The sequence below is a fragment of the Globicephala melas genome, chromosome X, assembly GCF_963455315.2.
Source record: "Globicephala melas chromosome X, mGloMel1.2, whole genome shotgun sequence".
NCBI lineage: Eukaryota > Metazoa > Chordata > Mammalia > Artiodactyla > Delphinidae > Globicephala > Globicephala melas.
The window spans coordinates 107,885,356-107,900,212 of record NC_083335.1 but is presented as its reverse complement, the minus strand read 5'-3'; the positions used below and the strand labels follow the sequence as shown (position 1 = coordinate 107,900,212).

The 14,857-nt window shown below is 42.3% G+C and overlaps 1 protein-coding gene across 1 annotated transcript in view; it reads left to right on the top strand.

Moving 5' to 3' along the window:
• PHEX (phosphate regulating endopeptidase X-linked) overlaps positions 1 to 14,857 on the top strand; it is a 201,450-nt gene that overhangs the window by 95,920 nt on the left and 90,673 nt on the right. The window lies entirely within an intron of this gene.

The following is a 14,857-nucleotide window of genomic DNA, read 5'->3' as shown; positions in this document are numbered from 1 at the left end:
GCCTGCATTTGAAGTGGAGGTGAATAATTCGCCTGCTCTTCTGGTATGACTTGGCACTGTTCTTAGGGCATGTGTTGTATCCAGTATATCACCCAGGCGGAAGATTTCTCATCAGTAATAGTGCCCACAGTGGGCCAGCGCTGAGTCACTTGGCAACCCATTGGGAAAGCTGGAAGAATGTTGCAATTTGTGAGAGGAAGAAGCTTTCCTTTCTCTCACAGTCAGGCTCTGGTCTGCAGCTAATTACAGTGCCTCCTGAAGGGTATTGACCTCAGCATCCCCTAGTGACCTGCCTCCTGAACAGGGAGGGTCCAGATGCCTGCAGTGGGCTGAGGCCTAACACCCTGGCTTTTGTGGTGGTTACTCCAGTCTCAGAATGGAAGCGTGGGCATGTGGCCTTGTCGTTCTCTTTGCTAAGGGTGATTACTGTAAAAGATAAACAAGGATGCCTCTGCTTCCGTGAATGAAGGGTAGATGTGTTATCTCTATCTCCCTGCCTTTCCCCTCTCATTTCTCAGGAGGTCATGAGTAGTTTTGTGTTGTGAAACCAACAGTGTAGGTTTCGAACTGGAAATTTAGTCTGGTCAAATAAGCACCAATTTTTGTTTAGGATTCTATGTTCCCTGCAAGCATATGCTCTTATTATAAACAAGCAGCAAAGGACAGGAGGCCTGTTAATTTTTCCTGGCTGTTGTAGCTGTTGAATGAGTGTAAGGTGATACAAACTATTTTGGGGGGTATCTTCTAGAAGGTTTGCCTTTTCCAGAACAGAGTAGGAGGGCCTCAAGGTCACTACACTACGTAATGATTGTGAGGCCTGGCAGGAAGGGATGCAGCACTGCCTTTGGCTGCCCTGGTGGTGGGCACCAGGCTTGTGCTGATGAGCTCTGTGTCAGATCAGGAGGAACTCGGCTGGTGCCCAGCTGGATTCGATTCTGTAGCCAAAAGCTGGATTCTTTCTAAAATATTTGTTTGTGCTCTTTGCCCCTGTGACCTTTGTTTGCCAGGCCACCCCTAGAGAAAAAGACCCTGCTGGAACTCCTAGGAAGGCAGCATCCTCAGGATGCTGTGAGTGGCCTTAACCTTAGCCATAGCAGGTACAGAGGGTTCCCAAGAAGGCTGTCTCATGGTCCCATCCACCTGAGTATGTGACTCCAGGCACATGCTTTGGGTGAGGTGGGAAGAGTTTTCCTACAGAGGGCCAAGCAGAAATTTAGCTCACCTCTTCGCCTTTGTCTCTGTTGGGCAGGGAAAATAACCTTTCCTTCCATCCTTCTAAGTTCTTAACTTGGGTCCATGTAACAAAAGATAGATTAACAAGAGAAAAGCAAACAAGTTCACTAACAGGTATATCTCATACACATGTGAGAGAAACTCAGAGAAATGAGTAACTCAGAGAAGTGGCTTAGAACTCCGGCTTATATGTCATCTAAACCAAATGGCAATAAATTTGTAGAGAAAGAAGAAGAAAAAGGGAAAGTAGTTTTAGACTTCCAAAAGTGGCAGATGGTGGGAATGTAAATATATGGGAAACTGGTGGTAGATACAGGCTAGTTAGTTGTTATGTAGATTCCTCTGCTGCCGTCTCCAGACCTATAAGGTCTAAAGTTGTCTCAGTGATTCACTTTTGTCCTCCCTCATAGAGAGGGGAGGAGGGACAGCTTTGAAAATTTATGTCCTTTTAGGCAAATTGGGAGAGAGCAGGAGCTTTCCTTGTATCCACTGCTTCTCAGTTGTCTTCAGCTCAAAATAATTTTTATGTCAAAGAGGCATATTTTGGGGTGTAATTCTGGTTTCCTTTATCTTTAAGCTCTGCCCAGCCCTAGGTGTTGGATTTGCCCCAGGTATCCAGCATGGACCAACCATGTTGGTGTCCTGCCCACATCTGAGCCCAGTGGTTCTCGGGCTGTGCTTCTAGACCACCAGCAGCAGCCGCCTCCCTGGGGACTCATTAGAGATGCAGATTTTCAGGACCACCCTGACCCGGTGCGCTTGAGGGGGCACTGACTGCCCTTGCCATCACCATTTCACTACACACCTGTCTGACTTCAGCTGCCAGCACCCGCATTTTCCCCAACAGCTTTCTCTTCCCGCTGGCGCGTGCTAGGCCACTCGCCCAGAGGGCCCAAAGGTCCGGGAAGTGAGCACAACCCAGTGATTGATGGGAGTTGCCCTAGCCCCCTCCTCCCTCGAGTGTGTTCTGTCCAGGCTCCCGGAGTTTCCCCAGTGGGGTAAGCGCTAGTTGCTCACACTGACAGCTGGCTCCATAAGATCCCCTTTGATGACTGCCTGTCTTTCTCTGCTCACCTCCCCAGTCCCCTACCAGTGTTTGGTGTCTCTTTCACGTCCCAGATGAAGTGCTTGCACTCCAGTCCTTGTCTCGGATCTGTACCTGGGGGCTCCCCAACTAGGACACAGCCTCTGGGGTGTGACTTTTCCCGTCCTTCCTCTCCTTAAGGTGACAACGCATTTCACTGCATCTGGATGCTAGCAGCGCTTCAGCAAATTCAATTCCACAGACTTTTCCAGAAGCAACAGCGTGCCAGGTACTGGACTAGGAGCTGCGTGTTCAGGGGTGATCAGTTGCAGTCCCGTTTCTGCAGGGGTTTCCACACTGCTAGGAGAGCACAGCAGTGACACGGGTTCTGAGAAGATGAGGAGAAGTCTTAATGTGATGGAGACACGGACTGGTCCTGGGGTTCTAGAGGAGCCCAAGCACCCTGTGTGAGGGCACCTGGCTTGCGGGGCCCACTCTGCCATGTCGCTCTTCCTTGTCACAGCCCTTGTCCCTGCAGCCTGTGAGCATGGCTTCTGCTGGCTCTTCCTTACTTATTAATCCCAACAACTTTGCATCCAGCTGTCACTTTCCCTTGGTACCTTCACTTCTGCTTCGTCTCATGTATTCCTTTTAAATTGCTTTGTAGAAGAAAAGAAAGGGAAGGGCTTGTGTCAAACTGTGTCCTGCCCTTGCCTGTGACAGATTCAAGGCTGTTTGTGTAGGTGCTTAAGAATGCAGTCACCCCAGTTCCTGCATCCACGCCAGCGCTCACCTAGGAACACACAGGGACTGACAAAATAACATGTGAACCATCTTTCAGGCTCCCCCCCACTCCCTCTGCATCTCTTGCTTACACTTCCCGCCATCTTGAGCTTGCCGGCACTCTCTGGCTCTGTGTCTCTCCGTCTCTCTCACATGCACAGACAGGCCAAGGTAGTGGCCTTCACACTTGTATCTCCTCTCCCTCACTGACCCCAACAGGAAGTACAGTTACAGAAGCTTACAGACTCTGGAGAAAGACTGCCTAGACTCAGAGTCAATGTCTACCACTTATTAGCTGTATGATCCTTTGGAAATTACTTAACCTTTCTGACCCTCAGTTTTCACATCTGTAAAATGATGAGATTAGTACCTACCTCAGAGATTTGTTATGAGGAGTTATATACTTCAAGTATTTAGAAGAGCGCCTGGAGCGTGAGAAAGGCTCTCCAAGTGTGTTCAACTGTTTCTTCCAAACTCTTGTCCTGTGCAGGAGGGGAGACTTTGTCCGCACTGACTGGTGAGAGATGCTAAGTGAGGTTCTGTGTGTCTGGGTCATTGTGTTTTCCTCTGGGCTAGGAAGGTAGATGACGTAAGACCACAGTCTCTGAGGTCCCCCTTAGCCTTTAGGTGCTTTGATGCTTTTTGTCAGAACACGGTCCTCCTTATATATCATCCCCGCCCCACCCCTGCAGGGCAGCCCCTCCTGAGAGGGTGATGGGAGGGGGGGTACCTTGCTTTTCTCTGTGGAGTTTGGATTTTCTTGTTTTAAACAAATTCAGTGTTGTCTTTGTGATATACCTTTTAAATACCAAAGCAAATATTTGGTGTAAGTAGCAGTTTGCTGCACATAGTTATCAGAGGCATATTATACCTGATACCTTGTTGGAGTGAGGTTACTTTAATCAAGTTTCGGTGTTCTAGATAGAGCCTCAAGGAAATGTTGTTTTGGGCAGTGTTGTAGGTCATTGGTTCTCATACTCGAGGTGCATTGGCACCATCTGGAGGGCTTGTTAAAACATAGATTGCCAGGCCTCACCCCCCAGAGTTTCTGAGTCCGTAGCTCTGAGTTGGGGCCTGGGAATTTACATATCTGACAAGTTCTTGGCGATGCTCTTGGTCTGAGGCCAACACTTTGAGAGCTCCGGGTTATTAGAGGTGAAAGCTCCCTTACACCAAGGTTGTATTGCTTGAACTAGCTGATGTTTATTAAGTGACTACTTCCCTCACCCCTTACAGGAATTCCTTACAGGAATCCCTGTTCACCATCTCTCACGGGGGAGTGCCCTGAGTGAGTACTGGGACACTCCGAACCCAACCAGGCCACCCACCAGTGTTGCTCCAGCTGATAAAAAGCCCTTCTTGTTACAGATCCAAAGGCTCCTTCTTGGTCACTTCCACCCGTTGACTCCATGTCTGTCCCCAGGAACTATGCAGAATATATCTTCCACATAAAAGTCCTTCCAGTATTTGAAGATGTGTAAATGTTTTTCTATTTCAGACAAAACGTCTCTAATGTTCCTCATTAAATTAACAAGCATTATATGCCAGGCTAGATGTTCTAAATGCTTTACAAATATTAACTACATCAATGCCATGATATCTGTGTGAGGTTGGTCAAATCGTTTCATTTTACAGATGAGAAAACTGTAGCACAGAGAGGGCAAGTAGGCTTGCTCAAGGTCACACAGTCAGTAGGTGGAAGAGCTGGGACTTAATCCCTAGCAGTGTGGTTTCAGAGTCTGTGCTTTTATCCACAGTGCCAGTGGGTCTCTAAGTGTGATCCTCAGACCAGCAGCATCGGCATCACCTAGGAACTAGCTAAAAGTGCAGCTTCTTGGCCCCATCCCAGATCTATAGAATTAGAAACTCTGGGAGGAGACCCAAGAATCTGCATTTTAATAAGCCCTCTGAGTGATTCTCATGCCGCCAAAGTGTGGGAATCACTGCTTTCCTGCTGTGGTTCTGATGCCTCATCCTGCTGGCTGCTCTCCAGGTTTTCAACATCTTTTTTTAAAGCTCAAGTTCAAAGCTGAACACAGTATTCTAGATATAGTTCAACTCACACAGCACAATGGGAATATTATTACTGCCTTTGTTTTGCATACAAATTATTTTAGAAATCCGAAGTTTATATTATGGCTATCTTTTCTCCTCAGCCATGTCACTGTTGGCTCATAACGAATTTACAGTCAGTTAATTTCTAGGTCTTTTTTTTAATCCCACAGGAACTGTCAGTAAGCCCTGTTGCTCCAGTCGTAAACTTGGCGTTTCGTTTAAACCCTCATCCCAGAACTTCACATTAATTCTTATTAAAAATCCATTTAGCTTTGGTCATGGCTCTGATTTTAAAAAAGTATATGTTTCTGGGTCTCCTGTGTGTTTATTAGTTTTGCTACAAAAATCTATGCTCATTAAAGAAAATCTCCAAGGTAGAGTATAAAAGTAGAAAGAAAAAAAATCAATACTAGTCCCATCACCCAAACATAACCACTGGTAACATTTTGATGTATTACTTTGTTTTTTTCCCTATACGTAGGCTTGAATAATCCTGTATATATAAATTTGATTCCTTCTTTTTTCTCTTTTATATTTTAAACATTTCTCCTCTTACTACATAATCTTTTTTTTAAAATAAATTTATTTATTTGTTTACTTTTGGCTGCATTAGATCTTTGTTGCTGTGCGCGGGCTTTCTCTAGTTGTGGTGAGCGGGGGCTACTCTTCATTGTGGTGTGCAGGCTTCTCATTGTGGTGGCTTCTCGTTGTGGAGCACCAGCTCTAGGCATGCGGGCTCAGTAATTGTGGCACTCGGGCTCAGTAGTTGTGGCTTGCGGGCTCTAGAGCTCAGGCTCAGTAGTTGTGGCTCACAGGCTTAGTTGCTCCGCGGCATGTGGGATCTTCCCAGACCAGGGCTCAAACCCGTGTCCCCTGCATTGGCAGGCAGATTCTTAACCACTGTGCCACGAGGGAAGTCCCTATTACATAGTCTTTATAAAAGAATTTTCACTGTTATTGCGTAGTCTTCCAGTGGTTATACAGGAGATTACTTAATCATTTCTCCATAGTTGGGTATTTAGGTTGTGCTATTATTGATATTACTATGATAAACATCTTGTGCATACTGCTTTCCTCCAAAATTTAGGACTAATTCCATAGAATGGCATCTCAAAAGACCTTTAAAAATCTCAAGTCTGTCATTCAGTATCTCCACCTTTATATCATTCATAATTTGATAAGTCCACTTTTTTTTTTGTCCATGCTGCACAGCTTGCAGGATCTTAGTTCCCCAACCACGGAATGAACCTGGGGCCATGGCAGTGAAAGCATCGAGTCCTAATCACTGGACTTCCAGGGAAGTCCCAGATAAATCCACTTTTTGGTTTAATTATTTTTCTGGGTTATTAATGAGCACGCTCACACAGTAGAACTGGAATCTCCCTATTGGCTCATCCTTTGGAGATTCCTTCCAGAGTTATCTATTGAGGACATTCATGGAGAACCTGCCCTGTGACAGGTCTTTTGTTAGATGCCTAGCAATTCACTAACCAGTGGATTTTTAGTCCAGTTATTCTACTTTGAACAACTTCATGGAACTGTCATCCGATTTATCCATTTTGCCTGCAAGGAGATCATGAGACATTTAGCAGTGCCTTGATATGATACAGTTACACTATATTTAGAGTATTCCTTGATTTTCTAATTTATTGTTCTATTTAAAAAGTGGGAACTTGAGGGAATTGAACATTCATTGGGTTCCCATTCTTTCTAAGGTCCTGTGTTATCCTCAGTGGAGATTACATTATTCCATGGGTTACAGCCAGCTATTCAGACTCCCAAACCAGAAATCTCAATTTTACTTCCCAGCCAACTGGAAGCACTCGAATCCTGTTGAGTCTTTCTTCCAAAAAGCTTTCAAATCTTTACCATTTCTGTTTCATAGTTCTTTCCTCCCCTAGCTTCTCCTCCTTTTTTCCATTTTATATTGAGGTAGAATTCACATAACATAAAATGAAGCATTTTAAAATGTACAATTCAGTGGCACTGACTACTTTTACAGTGTTGTGCAAACACCCCCTTTGTCTAGTTCCAGAGCATTGTCATCCTACAAGGAAACTTCATACCCAGTAAGCAGTCACTCCTCATTTGTCTTCCCCCAGCTTCAGGCAACCACCAATCTGCCTTCTGTCCAAGAATTCACCCATTCTGGCTATTTCATATAAATGCAATCATAGACTGTGTGACCTTTTGTGTCTGGCTTCTTTCACTTGGCATGACGTCTTCTAGATTCATCCATGTTGTAACATACATCCTCTCATCCTTTTTAGTCCATTTCCCCACTTGTAGTCTTGGAAAGAGAAAAACAAACCATTTTAGAATTTCTGATAGTGAGGTCTTTCCTGTCTTCTCTGAACTTTTGAAATGGCATCATAGTGTTTATTTATAACTAAAAAACTGTTCGCCCAAAATACAGATTACTGCATTGAACTGACCCCTGTAAGGGAAGAGCTGTGGTCTCTGGTTCACTCTTGTGTGCTCAGAATCCAACATGGCTTCCCTTCTTTGGCCACTGGGCAGACCTTAGTAAGAATCACGGCTCCACCAAGCACATAGGCAAGATGCACATTTTGGGGGGCCTCAGTTTCCTTACCCATGAAATGAGTACAAATATACTACTGTTTTCACAGAGTGGGAGGATTTAAACAAGTAATGTATGTCCAGTGACTAGCAAAGAGCAAATGCTCAGTATTAGTAAGATGACATGTTCATTTTCCCCAAGTTTCCTCTTATTTATCCTCACCAAATGACGTAATGCTGCATGAAAGTCTCCTAAAATTGGGAGAGAAAAGCTGATGCCAATTACATTAGTTTCTTTGGGGTGGAGGTACAAAATGGACTTTTGTTAACGTTCACTCTGTTCAGTTTTTTTTAACGTCTTTGTTGGAGTATAATTGCTTTACAATGGTGTGTTAGTTTCTGCTTTATAACAAAGTGAATCAGCTATACATATACATATATCCCCATATCTCTTCCCTTTTGTGTCTCCCTCCCTCCCACCCTCCCTACCCCACCCCTCTAGGTGGTCACACAGCACTGAGCTGATCTCCCTGTGCTATGCGGCTGCTTCCCACTAGCTATCTATTTTATATTTGGTAGTGTATATATGTCCATGCCACTCTCTCACTTTGTCCCAGCTTACCCTTCCCCCTCCCCGTGTCCTCAAGTCCATTCTCTAGTAAGTCTGTGTCTTTATTCCCATCCTGTCCCTAGGTTCTTCATGACCATTTTTTATTTTTAGATTCCATATATATGTGTTAGCATACGGCATTTGTTTTTCTCTCTCTGTCTTACTTCACTCTGTATGAGAGACTCTACGCCCATCCACCTCACTACAAATAACTCAATTTCATTTCTTTTTATGGCTGAGTAATATTCCATTGTATATATGTGCCACATCTTCTTTATCCATTCATCCGATGATGGACACTTAGGTTGTTTCCATCTCCGGGCTATTGTAAATAGAGCTGCCGTGAACATTGTGGTACATGACTCTTTTTGAATTATGGTTTTCTCAGGGTATATGCCCAGTAGTGGGATTGCTGGGTCATATGATAGTTCTATTTTCAGTTTTTTAAGGAACCTCCATACTGTTCTCCATAGCGGCTGTATCAATGTACATTCCCACCAACAGTGCAAGAGGGTTCCCTTTTCTCCACACCCTCTCCAGCATTTATTGTTTGTAGATTTTTTGATGATGGCCACTCTGTTCAATATTTTAAAACATGTTGTTATGGAAAATTTTAAATGTACACAAAAGTGTACGTAACAAACCCACAAGTTCTTATTACCCAGCCTCACCAGTGAGCAATCTTTGCTGTTTTGATTTCATCTTTTCCCCACCCCACCTGTTTTTATGCTTGAGAATTCTCAAGCTCATGTCAGATATCATTTTTTTAATAAATTTATTTTATTTTGTTTATTTTGGGCTGCATTGGGTTTTCGTTGCTGCACGTGGGCTTTCTATAGTTGCAGCGAGCGGGGGCTACTGTTCGTTGCGGTGCGCAGGCTTCTTCTTGTGGTGGCTTCTCTTTTGTGGAGCACGGGCTCTAGGTGTGCAGGCTCAGTAGTTGTGGCTCGCGGGCTCAGTAGTTGTGGCGCACGGGCTTCGTTGCTCCGCGGCATGTAGGATCTTCCCAGACCAGGGCTCGAACCCGTGTCCCCCGCATTGGCAGGTGGATTCTTAACCACTGCACCACCAGGGAAGTCCCGTCAGATATCATTTTACTATAAACATTTCATTATGTATCTTCAACAGTTAAGGATAAAAAAAAAAAAAAACTAACCACAGTACCCATAACTTACCCATCAATATTAGCAGCAATACCTGTATTCTGTCTGCTTTCTGTAATTATCTCAGAAATGTTTGTTTATTTTTTTTAAACAGTTGGTTCAAGTTGGTATCCAAACAAGGTGTACATATTGCAGTTAATGGGTCTGTCTTTTAAGGCTTTAAAAGTTTTAAGAGTGCCCCTCCCCTTTTATCCATGAAATTTATTTGTTGAAGAAATTCTGCCATTTGTCTGGTAGAGTTTTCAGCACTGCTGAGTTGGCTGATGATATACTATTGTTGTCTTTTAACATGTTCTTCTGTCCCTCACATTTTCCGTATATTGGTAGTTCAGCCTAGAGGTTTGATTAGATTCAGGTTCAATTTTCTTTTGGCATAAAGACGTCATGGGCAGTGCTGTGTGCTTCCTGTGCAGCCCTCCAAGAGGCACATGGTGCTGTGTTGTCCCACTTCCACTGAAAATGTTGATTAGTGGGTTCAGGTATTCTCAGATTGATCCTTCCTTTTTAACTTACCCATCAACCTTTCACCATAGGCCGTGGTCCTCTTTCTTGACTGTGCCTTCATATCACCCCCAGGGAGCTTAAAACATCCAAATGCTCAGGCCACACCCCAGACCAATGACATCAGACTTTCTGGGGGTGAGACCCAGGCATCAGTATTTAAAGTTCCCCAGGAGATAGAAATATGCAGCCAGGGTTGAAAACTACTGTTTTAATCGTTTAAGCGGTCATTGATAATATATTGCATAGATACATGTGTTCATTAGGGATTGCAACGGGTGATTTTCTAGTTCTATCATTCTTTCTGCATATATTAGCTGGAATATTTCTATAAAAAAGGATCTTCTCTCATAAACCACTTGATTACGCTGACATACAGCTTATACTGATATAAACTGCTGAAAGGCAGTATAAATGTCTTTTTATTTATTGATTTTCACAATGAGTTGGTGCCCTAGTGCTTCCAAAGGTACCAAAGCGGTTTGGCTTTTAAATATCATGATAAACTCAGGGAATTTTATGTATTTGATTTGTTTAGATTCATTACAATCATCATTATTTTTTAGCTCAAATTGTCCCATATTGGCCAACCTGAGGCTCTTCTGTTAGGGAATTTTGACATGACTGTAGTTGTTTCTGACAGTATCTTTGCTCCCTGGCACAACAAGTTATCCTCTTTAATGTTTGACTTCAATTTAATCACAGACTCTTTTGAACAGTTTATAAATCATTGCCTTAATTAGTTCTTCTCCCAATGAGCAATATATTGATTTTTGTTGTTGTTGTTGTTGTGGGAGGGGGAGAGGAGAGAGACTCATTACCAACTTGAAATACAGAGTTTTAGTAATAAGCAAATTTGCAGAAGTTTGAGTGAGAGGTTTATGTGAATTGTCATTTGTAAGGGGCACTAGCTCATGTCAGTGGACATACATGTAATATATTCTATGGTTTTTGAAAATTTTTGCAGTGTTGTATTCTCAAGAATATAAAGAAGTATATAACTAGTGTATGACCATGCCATACATTAAAAAAATTAATGCTAGTATCAAGAAGTAGGACTAATTTGAACAATGTGGAACAATGGAACTATGTTAACAGATGAAACTTGCAATAGTAAATATTCAAAAAATTTAACAACATCAACAAGCAGTAATAGTTTAAATGTGGTACTGTGTAAGTGTTGAATGTTTAAGTGCATATTAAGTATTATTTTGGCTTGTGGGATTTGTTGGTTGTAGGACTTTGAAAGAAATTGGGAAATGCTATGTTAGCCTCAGAGTGAAATTCCAGAGGCCCAGGGGAGAGAGCTGCTTTTGAAACATTATGGAGACTATTTATTACTTTTATTCATGGGATTGGGGGGAGAGGTTTAATGCCTGTCTTTATTCTTTTTTGGTCCAAATCCAGATTGAGTATGTTAGGAATTCACTTACAAATACATGTTTAGTTTGGTTTGATAAGAAGGATCAGTTTTGATATGTTGATTTTTAATTTCATGGGAAAAGAGTCCATTAGGGATGTTTGAGTTCTCTGTGTATATTTTGTGATGCTTCTTCTCTTTGGCCCAAGATGAAACTAATAGCCACGACGTGTCTGCTTATCTGCTCTCTCTGAGGTTGTGTCTGCTGCTGTCAGCGGCTCCCTTCTTATCTGGCTGCTGGGCCTGCTCAGTCAGTTATATGGGAATGTCAGTTCCATTAATAACCCAAGGGCCGGACAGGCAGATAGTGGAAAATGGGTGAAGAGAGAGAAATTGTATTTAACCTGGTGTTCTGAGTTGTCATTTCCTAGACCCTAGCATAGCTGGGTAAAGACAGGCTTGAGGGCGTGATAGCAAATCCAGTTCTGACAGAATCTCACTTATGAGCTGGAGAAACAACCTGATACCAAGAGAAGAAAGAGTGAAAGAAGCTGGGAAAGAGGTAAAGGTAATTGGAAAAGTTGGAGGAAGCAGTGCTAGGAAGAAATGGCACGACCGAAGTATTCTCATAGAGGTGCTGACAGCTTTGCAAAATAAATTTCATTTTGATTTTTTAAAACATTTTAATTTACTAATTTATTATTTAAATTTTTTTTTTTTTTTTTTTGGCTGTGCCACACAGTTTGCAGGATCTTAGTTCCCCGACCAGGGATTGAAACTCAGCCCTCTGCAGTGAAAGCACGGAGTCCTAACCACTGGACCGCCAGGGAATTCCCTAATTTTGATTTTAAATAGTATCACTCTTGGCATTTCAAATGAACAAAATTCCTTAAAAAAAAAAAAACGGATTTTATGGAAGGATTGATTCCTCATAGAGGATTTTGGGGTTTTGTGTTGTTTTGGTTCTGGATCTGTCAATTGCCAGAGGGAAGAGAGCAGGTTTTAATTTTCTTCGTGCGGGGAGAATGACTCAACTACTGCAGTGGTCTGTATTTGTGTTATCTATTGCTGTGTAACAAACCACCCCAAAACCTGCTGCCTTAAAGCAGCAAGTATTTTATTATTTCTCATGATTCTCTGGGTTGGTTGGGGCTCAGATGGGTGACTCTTCTGCTGGTCTCGTCTGGAGTGTCTCAGGCATTTGCAGTCAGATGGCAGCTATGGCTGAACATCTGAGGTGGCTTCTTTGCTTGTGTCTGACACCTCAGTGTTCCTTACGTGGCTTCTTTCTCCAGAAGAGTAATGTGGTACTCTTACAGGGGAGCTGAGGGCTCCAAGAGGGAGGCAGCAGAAGCCGCCAGCCTTCTTAAGGTCTGGGCTTAGAAGCCCCAGAATGTTTCATGTGTTACATTCTTTTGGTCAAAGCCAGGGACAAGGCCAGTCCATATTTGAGGACAAGAGAAAGACTCCATCTCTTTTTTTTTTTTTTTTTTTGCGGTATGCGGGCCTCTCACTGTTGTGGCCTCTCCCGTTGTGGAGCATACGCTCTGGACGTGCAGGCTCAGCGGCCATGGCTCACGGGCCCAGCCACTCCACGGCATGTGGGATCTTCCCGGACCGGGGCACGAACCCGTGTCCCCTGCATCGGCAGGCGGACTCCCAACCGCTGCGCCACCAGGGAAGCCCCAAGACAACATCTCTTGATGTGAAGAAGCGTGTGAGCGCACAGGGAGGGAAGGCATTGCTGGCAGCCATCTTTGGAAACTACCTACCTACAGTGTGTATCCTTTGCCTCTCTCACCTGTGTTCAGTTTTTCATTATTTACAATTGAGAATTTTGAACTATTTTTACCCCCTCTTTAACACCTGACCACCGAGTATCATTAAATTTTCCCCATTTTCCTGTTAGATTGGTTAAGTTGTTTTATATTATTGACTTATTTTTTATCTTAGCTCAAAACCAGTATATACATTGACTTAGAGAACTATTTGAGTAAACCTAATTATTGTTGAACTGTGATGGGGAAAGGACTCAGCCTCAGTCTGTGAGATCTTCCTGCATAGGTATAAGAAATACCTACTACATGTTAGGGCCCAGAACTGGACTAAGTCAGAAGGGGCCCAACCCCATCCTAGTAGGCATATCATTTTTTTTCCAGTTTTACATACATTTGAGTGCCTTAGTAAATAAACTTAATTTTCAGTATAGACACCCCTGACACTGACTCCCTGTACTTTTTTAAAAAATTGAAGTGTAGCCGATTTACAATATTGTGTTAGTTTCAGGTGTACAGCAGAGTGATTCAGTTATACATATTTTTTTTCTTTCCAGATTCTTTTCCATTATAGCTTTTTATAAGATACTGATTATCATTCCCTGTGCTATGCAGTAAATACTTGTTGTTTATCTATTTTATATATAGTAGTGTGTATCTGTTAATCTCATACTCCTAATTTATCCCTCCCCCTTCCCCTTTGCCTTTTGGTAACCATAAGTTTGTTTTCTATGGCTGTGAGTCTATTTCTGTTTTGTAAATAAATTCATTTGTATTAATTTTTAGATTCCACATGTAAGTGATATCATATATTTGTCCTTCTCTGTCTTACTTCACTTAGTATGATATTCTCTAGGTCCATCTATATTGCTGCACATGGCAATGTTTCATTCTTTTTTATGGCTGAGTAATGTTCCATTGTATATGTATACCACATCTTTTTTTATCTGAATTTTTTATTGAGATAATTTTAGATTCACAAGCAGTTGTAAGAAATAACACAGATCCCATGTACATTTTACCCAGTTTCCTCCAATGGTAACATTTTGAAAAACTACCATGTAAGTCCTAACTGGGAAATTGACATTAATATAATCCACAGATCTTCACATTTCCCCAGTTTTACTCTGTGTACATTTTACAGTTTTATCACGTGTAGGTTTATGTACCCACCACCATAGTCAAGACACTAAACAGTTCCAGCACCTTATGCTACCCTTTTATACCCACCTCCCATCCCCACCCCTGAATCACTAAGCTGTTCTCCATTTCTGAAGTTTATTATTTCAAAATATTACATAAAGGAATCACACTGTCTTTATCCTTTTGGGATTAGCTTTTTTTTCTTGGTAGAGTTTTCAGGAGATCCATCCCCAGGTTGTGGCGTGTATTAGTAATTTGTTCCTTTTTATTGTTGAGTGGTATCCCATGAAGTGGATGCATGCCAGTTTGTTTAAACCATTCAGCTGTTGAAGGACATCTGAGCAGTTTCCAGTTTGGGACTGTTATAAGTAAAGCTGTTAGAACATTCATGTACGTAGAGGTTTTTGTATGAATATAAAATTTCATTTCTTTAGAATAAATGCCCAAGAGTGTAATTGCTGGGTCGGATGGTACTTGCATGTTTTGTTTTATAAAAAAACTACCAAACTGCTTACCAGTGTGGCTGTGCCATTTTACATTCCCACCAGCAATGTCTGATGAAGCACTTTTTCTGCATCCTCACCAGTATTTGGTATTATCACTGTTTTTTATTTCAGCCATTCGGATAGTGTGTAGTAATATCTCATTTTTTTAATTGTGTAAGTAAATTTATTTTGTTTTTTAAATTTA